Genomic DNA, 13978 nt, shown 5'->3' with positions numbered 1-13978 from the left:
CCCCGAGGCATCCATCCCTACCCACGGAGGGGTTAACATCCAGCTGCCATCCCATCACCCCCGGGTGCCCCACAACAGCTGTGGTGGTGCCACACTTCACCACACACCGTGGGTGGCATCACGGAGTGTCTACGGCAAATCCCGTACAAATATGTTCCCTTTTATTTGACGTGTCCGCGCAGCCCCCAGGTCCGGAAGAATCCATCGAGCCACACTGTGGATCCGGATCCGAGCAGCCCGATGGCTGGCATGGGGGCGGCACAGATGCAGGACCTATCCCCTGAGACCTGGACTAACAGTGCCATTGACCACCAAAACATGAATCAAATCCTAGTGAACTCTCCACACAGGGAATAGAAGGGTTAACAGGAGGGTTTACAGAAGGGTTTAGCCAGCCTGGTGGGAGGAGTTAGAGAGTCTGAGTCAGTTAGAGTCTGACAGCGCACGGTGAAGTGTGCGGACGTCCCTGCACTGGGTCCGTGTAACAGTGACCCCGGGGGCACAGAAGAGAGGTCGCCAGGACGGGTACTGAGATATCACTGGGACCAGAGCACAAACGGGGCACAGGGCACTAGATCAAATGTCAAGTTTCAAACGGTTTGATAAATACCTGCACAGCATAGACACCTTCATGGACTTCACCGAAACAAATAATCCAGGGGCATCAGCAGTAAACTAGGATCAGGGTTCGGACACTTACCTCCCCACAGGGTCCGCACTGCCCGCCGTACGGAAAAGGAGACTGGACCCCAAATGGGACAGTCGGGCCCCAAACGCTTCAAGCTATGGGGACTCAACTAACAAGAGAATGCTGGGGTCAGAGCAACTTGGGTCACTACATTAGCACTGATACTCCTGGGACTGGAACCAGCAAGCCGAGGGTCCAAGTGAATAGAGACTGTTCATTACAACCTGGTGTGGTCTCCATCATTCTGCACTTTTACATCTCCCAGACACTGCCCTACCTGCGGAGGGCCTAACACCATTGCTGCAATTACCATCAGCTCTGGGAGTACCCACATTTAGCAGCGGCGTTTCCCATCCTTACCCGCAACCCGCAGGTGGCGTCACATGACAATAAATTTTATCCCCTGTAAATACTCCCATTAACAAAAGGGACCCAGGGCATGGAAATGGGCAACGGCCACCAGAAGTGACATTCCCATTACACGTATTTGCCCGGGACAGAATACTCCCTTCCCTGGGCGCTACACACACAGGTCCTCAGATGTGGGTTTCTATTACAAATATTACGCCACCTGTAAAGATTTATTATAAGACGAATAATGCTGGTAAATAATATTCAACAATACCGCTATGCCATGACTACATAATACCACCACATAATGGCAGAAAAATGCCATCATACTGATGCTAATATTGGTACAGTCATGTTTGTTAAATATGTTGAACGTCTTAAAGGAAGTTTTTCTACTAGCAATCGTTACATCATAGCAAGTATGCGATTTCCATACTTACAATCATGTGATAACTGATTATACTGGCAAGCGGAGCTAAATCCCAATGGTGTGCACACAAAGCACTGTTAAGAGTTGGTCATCTCTGAGCTTCTTGAAATTTTACTTCAGACTGTGCGACTCCTTCACCAAACACGACTCTGCGAAGACCAATATTATCACATTCAACACGTGATATTGGTCTTGAAATATTGCTTATTGACAGATTGGTTCTGGTAAAGTCAAAAGGGTAGTGTTAACTCTAATACTTAATGATGTGTAATCTAATCACTGTTAGGATTCTGCTCTGCTGGCAAATTACAGAAGTCATCATGTGATCTCAATATGACACAATAACAATACGCCAGTCCATAATTAAATATTACCAGTATATGCAATAGTGACAATTCTGTACCATCATACTGATCATTAACAAAAAGTAATGTAATAAAGTTGGTAATATTAGCACCATGCCATGATGATACAATGGTATATCAGTAGAAATGAGCGAACCTGAGGTTTGGTTTTTGAACCGAACACCAAATTTAAAAATCAAGGCTCGGGTTCATGGATTGGATGTGTGCGCCCCGGTGTCAGCAGCCGGGCTGCTTGGATCTGGGTGCCAGGTGGCTCGAGGGTCTCCAGATCCGGGGGTCGTGCGGCCACTTAAATTAAGGGGGTATTTACAGGGGGTAGTTAAAGAGTTTGTGACGCCACCTGTGGTATGTGGAAATTTGGAGTACCACCGCTGCCATTGGGAGTAGAGATGAGCGAACCGGCCGTGGTTCGGCTTGAGTTCGGTTCGCCGAACGGAGGTCTCGTTCGAGTACGGTTCGGCGAACCGGTTCGGCGAACCGCTCGAACCGCATAGGAAACAATGGGAGGCAATCACAAAGACATAAAAACACATTATAAATGTACACATACAGTTAATAAACATTGCCATAACACTTACCGGTCCCCGCGATCCCTCCTGCAATCTGTCTCCTGCCATTATTCCATCCGATGATCGCTGAATCCTCCCGGTAACCAGCACTGCCAGCAGTGATGCAGGACCTATCATGACGTGAAAAATAGCCATGTGACCAGTCACGTGCCTGTTATCTCATTGGCTACAGACTGGTCACATGACTATGACACGTCATGTAGGATCTGTCATTGCATCTCTCTGTTACACGGTGCACGTTTGTGTATCGCCGTGTACCGGCGACATGCTCTAGCTCGACTCCACGCTCTGCTTCCCCGTTCCCTTAAGGTACCGTCACACTAAGCGACGCTCCAGCGATCCCACCAGCAACCTGACCTGGCAGGGATCGCTGGAGCGTCGCTACACGGGTTGCTGGTGAGCTGTCACACAGGCAGATCTCACAAGCAACCAGTGACCACAGCCCCCAGCCAACAGCACACGTGGAAGCGATGCTGCGCTTGGTAACTAAGGTAAATATCGGGTAACCAACCCGATATTTACCTTGGTTACCAGCGCACACCACTTAGCGCTGGCTCCCTGCACTCCTAGCCAGAGTACACATCGGGTTAATTTAACCCGATGTGTAGTCTGGCTATGTGTGCAGGGGGCTGGCACTGGCAGCGTGAGAGCGGCGGATGCTGGTAACTATGGTAAACATCGGGTAACCAAGGAAAGGGCTTCTGGGTTACCCGATGTTTACCGTAGTTACCAGCGTCCACAGAAGCCGGCTCCCGACCGGCTGACACAGCCGGTCAATCACGGCGATCACCGTTGCCATAGCAACGCGCTTGGTAGCGGTGACAGAGACGTCCCGCTACCAGCACGCAGCGGCACCGGAATCACGTGATAGGAGCAGCGTTGCTATGGCAACCCGTGCCACCGCTTACAGCCGGGAGCCTGTGGTCACTCTCACAGAGTGATTCCTGCACGGAGCACAGCGTCTTCCCCCATGCAGCTGTGCTGTCTGATGAAGCAGACAGAGCTGCATATGTTGAAGGGGAAAGAAGACAGAAGAGCAGGATCGTGGAGGGCTGACAGGGGGTAATAAAGATGGAGTCTCTAATGTGTCTGTGTATTTATTTCTATTTAAGTATTTTTTCTCTGTGTGGTGTTTCTTTTTAACCCTTTATTGGAGATTCTTAATGGCCGGGTAAAACGTGCCTGACATTAAGAATCTCGGGCTTAATACTGGCTAGTAAAACAAAGCCAGTATTAACTCATGATTACCCAACAAGCCACCCGGCTCCAGGGCTGTTGGAAGAGTTGGATAGAGCGCCAGATGATGGCGCTTCTATGAGAGCACCATTTTCTGGGGCGGCTGTGGACTGCAATTCGCAGCAGAGGGGCCCAGAAACCTCGAGCTATCCTGTGCTGTGGATTCCAATCCCCAGCTGCCTAGTTGTACCCGGCTGGACACAAAAAAGGGGGCGAAAGCTACGTCGTTTTTTTTAATTATTTCATAAAATTCATGAATTAATTAAAAAAAGGGCTTCCCCATATTTTTAGTTCCCAGCCGGGTACAAATAGGCAGCTGGGGGTTACGGGCAGCCCGTACCTGCCTGCTGTACCTGGCTAGCATACAAAAATATGGCGAAGCGCACGTCATTTTATTTGTAGTTTTTTGGCAAAAAAAATAAAAAATGCTTCCCTGGATTTTCCATTGCCAGTGAAGGTAACACCAAGCAGTGGGACTTAGCAGCCAGTAGCTGCTTGGATTACCCTTAGCTAGCAATACAAAAAATGCTGCGGGAGCCAATATATATTTTTTTTAATTATTTATTTAAATAACTAAAAACAAAAAGGGCTTCCCTGTATTTTGATTGCCTGACATGACAGTGCTGTAAAAATAAATCTTTAAAAAAAATGACGTAGCGCTCCGCGGTATTTTTGATTCTCAGTGCAGATAAAGCAGACAGCTATGGGTTGCCACACCCATCTGCCTGGCGTTACCTTGGCTGGCAATCAAAATACAGGGAAGCCCATTAATTTTTTATATTCAAAAAAATAGTTAAAAAAAAAATGATGTTGGGTCCCCCCATTTTTGATAGCCAGCTAGGGTAAAGCAGACGGCTGTAGCCTGAAATCCACAGCTGGCAGCTTTACCGTGGTTGGGGATCCAATGTGGAGGTCACCCCAGGCTCTTTTTTTATAATTATTTTATAAATAATAATAATTACAAAAAAAAAGTAGGGTCCCCCCAAATTGGATCACCAGCCAAGGTAAAGCGGACAGCTGTGGTCTGGAATTCTCAGGGTGGGCAGGTCCATAGTTATTGGGCCTTCACAGCCAAAAAATAGCAGGCCACAGGCACCCCAGACGTGGCGCATCCACTAGATGCGCCAATCCTGGCGCTTCACCCCAGCTCATCCCGTGCCCTGGTGCAGTGGCAAACGGGGTAATAAATGGGGTTGATACTAGTTGTAAAGTCACCTGACATCAAGCCCAGCAGTTTGTGATGTCATGGTGTCTATCAGATACCCGACATCATAAACTGTCAGTACTAACAAAAAAAATCGACAAAAAAAATGTATTTGAAAGAAAACTCCCCAAAACATTCGCTCTTTTACAAATTTATTGTATGGAAAAAACGGGAACGTATCCCCCATTTTCTAGGAGTGCAGACCCTCCATGTGAGGAGTGTGGGTGCAATGAATCTGCACCCACTCTCCCCGGGTCAACAGCAGCAGAGTCCATGTCGTAACGGTTGCTACCAAAGCTGCAATGCCCTGCTCATGAGGTAAGGGCATGCCTAATCAGGAGAACTATTCTACATTTCCAAATATTGGTATTTGCTGATATTATTGCTATTCCACCTACTATATATTGGGGATAGGATCTTGGAGATGGAATACCCCTTTAAGTCCAGTTATCCAGCTGAATGAATACTAAACAACAGAGCTCGCTTTTTAGATGTGTTTTCTTGTGGCGTATAACGGACTCTCATGTTTGGTAGTCGTTCAGCAGGGCAACTATAAAATCAAATGCCTCCATTTGGAAATGTAGTATATAGCTCTCCTGATCAACTATGTTTCTTACCTCATGAGCAGGGCATTGCAGTAATAATAATAATTTATTCATTTATTTAGCGCTAATAATTCCATAGCGCTTTGCATACATTGGGAACACTGTCCCCATTGGGGCTCACAATCTAAATTCCATATCTGTATGTCTTTGGAGTGTGGGAGGAAACCAGAGTACCCGAAGAAAACCCACGCAAACACGGGGAGAACATACAAACTCCTTACAGATGGTGTCCTTGGTGGGAATTGAACCCAGGCCTTCAGCACTGCAAAACTGCAGTGCTAACCACTGAGCCACCGTACAGCCCATTTAGCTTACACATGCATAACCACCACTCACTGTGTCTGAACACAGGAACTTGAGCTGACAGCTGCTCTGTGCATGCGGCAGCGTCTATTGTGAAGGAGAGGGCCTCGGGGGATCAACGCTGCACAGGTACCGTGGGGACACCGGGGAACACCGGTGGGGTTATAGGGGGTGACCTGGCAGGGCCTGGGGAGGAGTTTTCTGTCGCATGTGTCATGGCACATGCGACAGAAATCAGAGGAGTAGGGTAAATGCGACCGGCGCGCTGCTGTGCGCGCGGCCATCTTGGATTTCTGGGAGGGCATCAGGGGGGGGCACTTTGGCGACACTAGGGGACCGGAGGGGACCGGGTAGGAGATTTATCATGTTTGTTCATGCCAGATGGGAGATAAATAATTTTTTACCGACACTGTCATTTACTGTAACGTGATCATCGGTGTACGGTGTATACCTGTGATCACATGAGCGGGGACCGGAAAAACCGTCCTGAATCAGGATCTCCAAGGTCTCAGCAACCCCCTGAAAACCCGGATATTTTCTGACGCTGGGGGGCGCTATTCACTTATTTCTGCCTGCTGTTTATAAACGGCAGATCAGAATAAGGCTACATTAACACGAACGATCCATTTTTGCGGTCTGCAAAAAACAGTCCTTTTTTTTCACGGGTGCATCCATGTGGCATCCGTTTCCGTTCCGTAGACGGTCCGTATGACATCTGTTTGTCATCCGTGTGCCTTCTGTTTTTTTTGCGTACTGCAAAAAAAACTGAAGGAGGGAAAATACATAAATTTACCCAGGATCCATAGCTTCATCCTACATGAGGCGGTCACATGTTCACTCCAGTGCCATTTTCTACTGCTTTTCACAGCGTAGAGCGCTCTGGTGATTTTCCTGTGCTTGTACACTTCATATCAGTCATTTCTGTCATTATACTGGCAGAAAGACACATAATGTCCCACTCTCCTGCATTTTGTAATTTTGCACCCTTTGGTGCCTTTCATGTGGCACTAAGGGGTGCTTAGCTTTTTATTTAGCCAAAAAAATGGAAACAAAAAATGACGTAGGGTTCCCCCTATTTTTGTAGCCAGCTAGGGTAAAGCAGACGGCTGCAGACTGCAGACCACAGCTGGCAGCTTCGCCTTGGCTGGTAATCCAAAACTGAGGCACCCCACGCTGTTATTTTAAATTAAATAAATAATTAAAAAAAAAAACAAAATTGGATCACCAGCCAAGGTAAAGCAGACAGCTGGGGTCTGATATTCTCAGACTAGGGAGGTCCATGGTTATTGGACTCTCCCCAGCCTAAAAATAGCAGGCCGCAGCCGCCCCAGAAGTGGCGCATCCATTAGATGCGCCATTCCTGGTGCTTCGCCCCAGCTCATCCCATGCCCTGGTGCGGTGGCAAACGGGGTAATATGTGGGGTTAATACCAGATGTGTAATGTCACCTGACACCAAGCCCTGGGGTTGGTGAGGTCAGGCGTCTATCAGATACCCGACATCACCAACCCAGTCAGTAATAAAAAAAATAGACGACAAACACATTTTTATTTGAAAAAACACTCCCCAACACAAGCCCTCTTTCACCAATTTATTAGAAAGAAAAACAAATCCAGGTCTGGTGTAATCCAAGGGGTTGCCATGACGATCCACACTGCCCCAGTCAATGAAGAGCAGGATGTTCCCCATTGGCTGGGAGAGCAGTGCAGTGACCTGAGCTAACATCAATGGGTCAGCCCAGGTCACTGCAGGGCATGACAAGTGCTGCTGTCAGCCAGGCACATTACCTGCGCTGATCTCCTGCACACTGACTTCAATCATCTTCACAGCCAAGTATCGCGAGCGGCCCATGACGTCACCGCTAGTCAGTCTCGGGTCGGAAGCGAGAGAAGGTGATGTGACAAGCGGCGGCCATGGAGGACAGTGACAGCGCTGAGGTCGGGACTTCATCACCGCAGGTAAGCCGAGCGGGACCATGTGTGCAGAGTGCCAAGTGGGCGGAGCCTAGCGGGGTATCGTGTGCAGAGTGCCAGGTGGGCGTAGCCTAGCGGGGTAATGTGTGCAGAGTACCAGGTGGGCGGAGCCTAGCAGTGCCATGTGTGCAGCGTGTCAGGTGGGCGGAGCCTAGCGGGGTAATGTGTGCAGAGTGCCAGGTGGGCGGAGCCTAGTGGGACCATGTGTGCAGAGTGTCAGGTGGGCAGAGCCTAGCGGGACCATGTGTGCAGAGTGCCAGGTGGGCGGAGCCTAGTGAAGTAATGTGTGCAGAGTGCCAGGTGGACGGAGCCTAGCGGGGCAATGTGTGCAGAGTGCCAGGTGGGCGGAGCCTAGCGGGGTAATGTGTGCAGAGTGCCATGTGGGCGGAGCCTAGCAGCGCCATGTGTGCAGAGTGCCAGGTGGGCGGAGCCTAGCGGGACCATGTGTGCAGAGTGCCAGGTGGGCGGAGCCTAGCGGTACCATGTGTGCAGAGTGCCAGGTGGGTGGAGCCTAGCGGGGTAAATTGTGCAGAGTGCCAGGTGGGCGGAGCCTAGCGGGACCATGTGTGCAGAGTGACAGGTGGGCGGAGCCTAGCGGGGTAATGTGTGCAGAGTGTCAGGTGGGCGGAGCCTAGCGGGGTAATGTGTGCAGAGTGTCAGGTGGGTGGAGCCTAGTGGGACAATGTGTGCAGAGTGCCAGGTGGGAGGAGCCTAGCAGCGCCATGTGTGCAGAGTGCCAGGTGGGCGGAGCCTAGCGGGATAATGTGTGCAGAGTTTCAGGTGGGCGGGGCCTAACGGGACCATGTGTGCAGAGTGCCAGGTGGGCGGAGCCATGTGTGCTGGCGGCGGAGTGTGAAGTGGGTGGAGCCTAGCGGGGTCATGTGGCGCTGAGGACGTCAGTGTCGTGGACTGCATGGCTGGGGACAGGTGAGTGTGAGTGTGTGTGTGTGTGTGTACATGCCGCGTGCAGGAGGGGGCGGAGTGAGCTGAGTGGGGAAGTGTCAACTTCCTGCACACATAACTAGGATAAATATCGGGTTACTAACTAAAGCGCTTTGCTTGGATACCCGATGTTTATCTTGGTTACCAGCTTCTGGCAGGCTGCCAGCGATGGCTCCCTGCACACTGTAGCTGTAAAAAGCCCTGCTTTTTGCTGCTAGAACCGTTTTCGAACGTAACTAGAACTGTCGAACTGTAGCAAAAAGCTCGAGTTCTAGTTCGATCTAGAACACCCCCCAAAATCACTCGAACCTCGAACTGGAGAACCGCGAACCGCGCTCAACTCTAGTTAGGAGTACCCGGGTGTGATGGAAGGGGCAGCTAGGTGTTAGGACCTTCCACGGGTAGGGAGGATGCCCCTGGGACTCGGTGATGGTGTTGGGGAGCGCCATGGGGAGCGAAGGGGGTCACTCTCGTACTCACTCAGTCCATAGAGCGCACACCGACAACTGGAGAAACCAAAATTCTTGGCACCGCTGCCGCTGAGGGGAGCTAGTTTGGGTCCCGTCCCTGATGGTGCTGCCTGGTGCTCTGTGAACTTCCTCCTGGCACTTAGTTCACTTCTTTATTGGTCCCGGTAGCATAAAACTAGTCGGGTTCTGCTCCCTAGTGTGGCTAACTGAGGGAGCTTGCACTCAGAGTTCATGCTTGGAATTTCCTGGACCGTTTTAGTGGAAAGTCCTATCCCCCTCATTGCGCTAGTACCCCGATTTTAGAGCGGGTAGAGAGCAGATCTTGAAGGCACCATTCTCGTCGGGTGAATTGTCAGGTTGCCTAAAGCTACTCCCTGACCTAGGGTCCACGTACCCCGTCGTGTCCTGGCACCAGCCTGGTGAAGGTGCAAGGCCACCGGCTGTCCTCCTCGACAGTTCCGTGCCCCTTGCCACGATCCCCTGCGACCAGGGGTCCAGCTCCTACTAGGTCCAGACCACCGTCTGCCACCTAGTTACTTCCAAGGAGCACGGCTCCAGCCCTCCTCTCTGCTTCACTTACTACACTTCACTGACCTACCCTGACACTCCTGACCTCCCCTTACAAACCCCCCAAGTTGGCGACCCTATTCCACTTAGGCCGTCCACTGATGCGTCTGGTGGGTGTGGTGAAGAGTGTACCTAGGACTTTAATTGGCTGATGTTGGCAACACCATACAGATGGGGACCAATAACCAAGGAGGAGGTGGATATTGCACAGAATGGCAGATTGCACAATACCCTGTGACGACCTGATAGTCCGGGGGCATCACAGATGTTTTTGTAGCGGGTGGAGGATCCGTGCTCGCCGGGGACTCGAGCAGCGCTCCTAGCCCGACGAGTGAAAAGGGGGGTTGGTTTGTTTTGGGGAGATAGTTCGTGATGCCTCCCATGGGTCGTGGTGATGTTGGGCGCCACCGTTGCTGGTGACGGGGATCCCGGGAGCGATGGCAGGGAGCAGCTAGGATGTTGGTTCCCTCTCCGTGGGTAGGGGTTGGTGATCCCGGGGCCCGGTGGTGAGACGGGGAGGCTGGATGGCCAGGGTGCAGGGTTGCAGGGGCAGCGCGTCGCGGTGCCGGAGGGTACTGGTGTACTCACTATTCAGATTAAAGTCACACAGAGTCACTGGTAAACTAGAAACTGCCGGAGTCCGCAGCCTTCGGTACGGAGAGTGTTTAAGTCCCACACACGGTGCAGCAGCCCCTGTTCTTTTCCTGCAGCCAGGTGCCTCTTTCTCCACTCTTTCTCTTTCTTTCCTCCTCAGCCGGGAACGGGGAGTCCACTCCCCTGCAGTGATCCGGGATCTCCTTCAAAATCGGCGGGCCACTACCCTGCCCCGGTCACCAAGTCCCTTCCTCACTAACAGCCTGTCCCGGCCGTTTTGGAGCACGCTTCTGTAGCAGCCCGGGAGCTACATCTCCGGGCTCCTCTCCTCTCCCTCTCCCCACACTCTCTCCTCCAGCCCCTCCCCTCCTGCTCTGTTTTGCTCTCACAATGGGGGGGGTGTCCTGCTGCACTGGTGTGGGATCGGGTTACCAAGGAGGAGAATGGCCTGCACTTTTGCTGTATTTCTGCAGGTCTGTGACACCCTGGTTTTGCCAGGGCGTCACATTTTACGTGCGAACAAAACTCGTGCAAGCAACACTGTGCTCAGGTATGCTCGGTGCTCAGCCCTGTGCGAGCCGCTTGTAATGTTTGAACAGTGGATAACAACAGCTTGCTCGAATATAGTGTGCAATAACAACATTTTTGGGGGAAAAGCCCACCCACCCTCCCTCAGAAAGATTCTGCCTATGGCTGCCTGTATGTGGGCAGAGACTCAAAGTGCCAATCAGTGGCTTTATCTGGGGTTTGGGTCAAGCTCGAGCCTCGAGCTTCGACAGAACCGCTCATCTCTATATATCAGCTCTACACTAGTGCAATGCAGATCATATATGGCCATGTTTTCACCACTGAAGTTCTTGCTAATTGCTGCCATTCCTTTATTTTTTCTTTTCCATTCAGCCCAGACCGCCACAACATCTTCTTCCATCCATATCTCATCCCTGCAGAAGCTATCAGAGTAACATCTTTGAATTATTATGTTTCCAGCCCTCTCCACACATCCCTCCACTTCTACACGAAACACGTGTAAAACATGCTACAACAAGTGCTCTACGCAGTAATTATGCCCCTTTGTGCACTGCAAAGTAATTACAAGAGAAAAGGTTTTGGTTCCGTGTTAGCCAGTTGAAAAATTATTGATTGTTCTCAGTGAGAGAAACAAAATTATAATCTTGTTGTGATACCTTTTAATGGCTAACTAAAATAAAATGATGTTACAAAGCAAGCTTTCCACACTTCTCTGGTCCCTTCATCAGGCATGGTATGATAAAATATCTGAAGAAACACAAATATATGCACAAACAGGGCAGAGGGATGCATAGTAAAAGGACATTTAAATAAATAAACAAACACTAAGCTTAGAAAGTGAATCCTTAATTAGCTTTGATTAGTGGTGTGAAAGTTTTATTGTCCCCATATCCATGTAGGATCAGAGGTCTGGTTAGTCTCTGGAATATAGCTTATAGACTCCTCAGATTTTGTAGTGTGCCATAAATCCTCTTGACAGGGTGAGTCCTGTGTATGCAAATTAATAACAATCTCATTTTGTTCCCCACACAATAGGCATTCCCTGTGTACCGCTGCACAGAAACAATGTTCCCTCTGAATTTACTCACATTAATAACGCTCCCCTGTGCCTTCATTCAGTTAGAAATCACTATATCGTAATAATGTTACTTTGTGTCTAATCATTTTGCGGGTGATCCCTTATTATAATGCGTATCACATTACACCTCATAATTAAAAATGCCCTCCCCCATTGCTTTTTGGTAATAATATTAGTGTCTCTTTATTGTAAATATTTTTCATTAAGTGCCATTTATTAATCCCACCATTCTGCTTCTTAATGGTAATAACTGTCCTCTATGTCTGGCAAATAATTAAAATAATTTAATACCAGGAACATACAATAAAATAATGGGGCCACATAGCAAAAGATCAGTCATGGTGCATAGGTGCAGTCACCGAAGGCTGAAGGGTGTTGATCCCAACTTTAAGGACAGGGAGAGGGGCATGTGTTCTGGTAGGTACACGGTTATTTTGTCCTTTTTGAAGCCATATGATTTTGTCACCCAATGTGACTCCTCTTTCAAGGCACCCATACATTATGATTGCCCCACACAGTAAGATGACCCCACAGTGCCACAAAACATTGTAATGCTCCCATAGCCCCAAACACAGCATGAGGTCAATCTTACATGGTGTGGTGGATACCAAAGCCACCTTACAAACTATATTGGTCACCACAGACATCATCGATAATATACACGGATGAATACAATGGTGACAATGTTCTGATTTTTTTACTTTCAGGCTCCATATCTCACCATCCTTCACCTTCATTTCATGGTCTCACTCCCACTTCAGTTTAACACAGACGAGCATACTCTGATAAAATATCAGACTGCACTCGCTGCAATGATAAACAGTTAGCATTGTTGATCTGCAATTTTATTTTCTCATTCCAAATCAGCATGAGAAAAAAAAGTCACAGCATGATGGATTTGGCAGCATGCATACAAGTCTACAGGTGTGAGTAAAATATCGGACTGTACTCGGATGTCATCAGAGTGCAGTGCGATATACGACTATACGCATATGGAGATATTGATCTCTCCTTCTTGACATCTGTGATCACAGGATTTGATTGTAGTTGTATGACTCTTGGCTCACATTCACAGCAGAGCCTGAGCCACGTTACATAGTTACATAGGTTGAAAAAAAGACCTAGGTCCATCTAGTTCAACCTTCCTCCACTAATTATACAGTATATATTGTCATTGACCATTTATAACTGACAATGTTGTGTGTACTGAGGAAATCATCCAGCCCCTTTTTTAAAAGCTGTTATAGTATCTGCCATTACTACCTCTTGTGGTAGAGTATTCCACAGTCTGACCGCTCTAACTGTAAAGAACCCTTTCCTATTTAGCTGCTGGAATCGCTTTTCTTCCACTCGCAGTGAGTGCCCCCTGGTCCTTAGTATTGTCTTTGGAAGGAATAAAGGCCACTTTACACACAGAGATAAATCTTTGGCAGATCTGTGGTTGCAGTGAAATCATGGACATATTGTTCCATTTGTACACAGCCACAAACCTGGCACTGATTGTCCACAATTTCACTGCAACCACAGATCTGCCGCAGATTTATCTCTGTGTGTAAAGTGGCCTTAAGTCATGTGCCAGTCCTTTATATTGACCACACATGTAGTTATATGTACAATCGGGAAAAAAGTATTTAGTCAACCACCAATTGTGCAAGCTCTACCACATTAAAAATGAGATTTGCCTGTAAATGACATCATAAGTGACCACAACTATGAGAGACAAAGTGAGAAAAACAAATCCAGAAAATCACCGCATCTGGTTTGGCAAGATTTTGTTTTGCAAATGATGGTGGAAAATAAGTATTTAGTCACCTAAAAACATTGCAAGATTTCTGGCTCTCACAGACCTGTAACTTCTTCTTTAAGAGGCTCCTCTGTCCTCCACTCATTACCTCTAGTAATAGCACCTATTTGAACTTGTTATAAGTATAAAAGATACCTGTCCACAACGTCAAACAGTAAGGGGTACTTCTCACATAGCGAGATCGCTGCTGAGTCACGTTTTTTGTGACGCAGCAGTGACCTCATTAGCGATCTCGCTGTGTGTGACTCTGAGCAGCGATCTGGCCCCTGCTG

The 13978-nt window shown here is 48.8% G+C and overlaps 1 protein-coding gene across 1 annotated transcript in view; it reads left to right on the top strand.

Annotated features, from left to right (window-relative positions):
- LOC142303052 (vomeronasal type-2 receptor 26-like) overlaps positions 1–13978 on the top strand; it is a 132352-nt gene that overhangs the window by 52885 nt on the left and 65489 nt on the right. The gene's annotated exons all lie outside the window — the stretch shown is intronic.

Source organism: Anomaloglossus baeobatrachus, chromosome 1 (assembly GCF_048569485.1).
Source record: "Anomaloglossus baeobatrachus isolate aAnoBae1 chromosome 1, aAnoBae1.hap1, whole genome shotgun sequence".
NCBI lineage: Eukaryota > Metazoa > Chordata > Amphibia > Anura > Aromobatidae > Anomaloglossus > Anomaloglossus baeobatrachus.
This window is presented reverse-complemented; position numbering and strand designations above follow the sequence as displayed.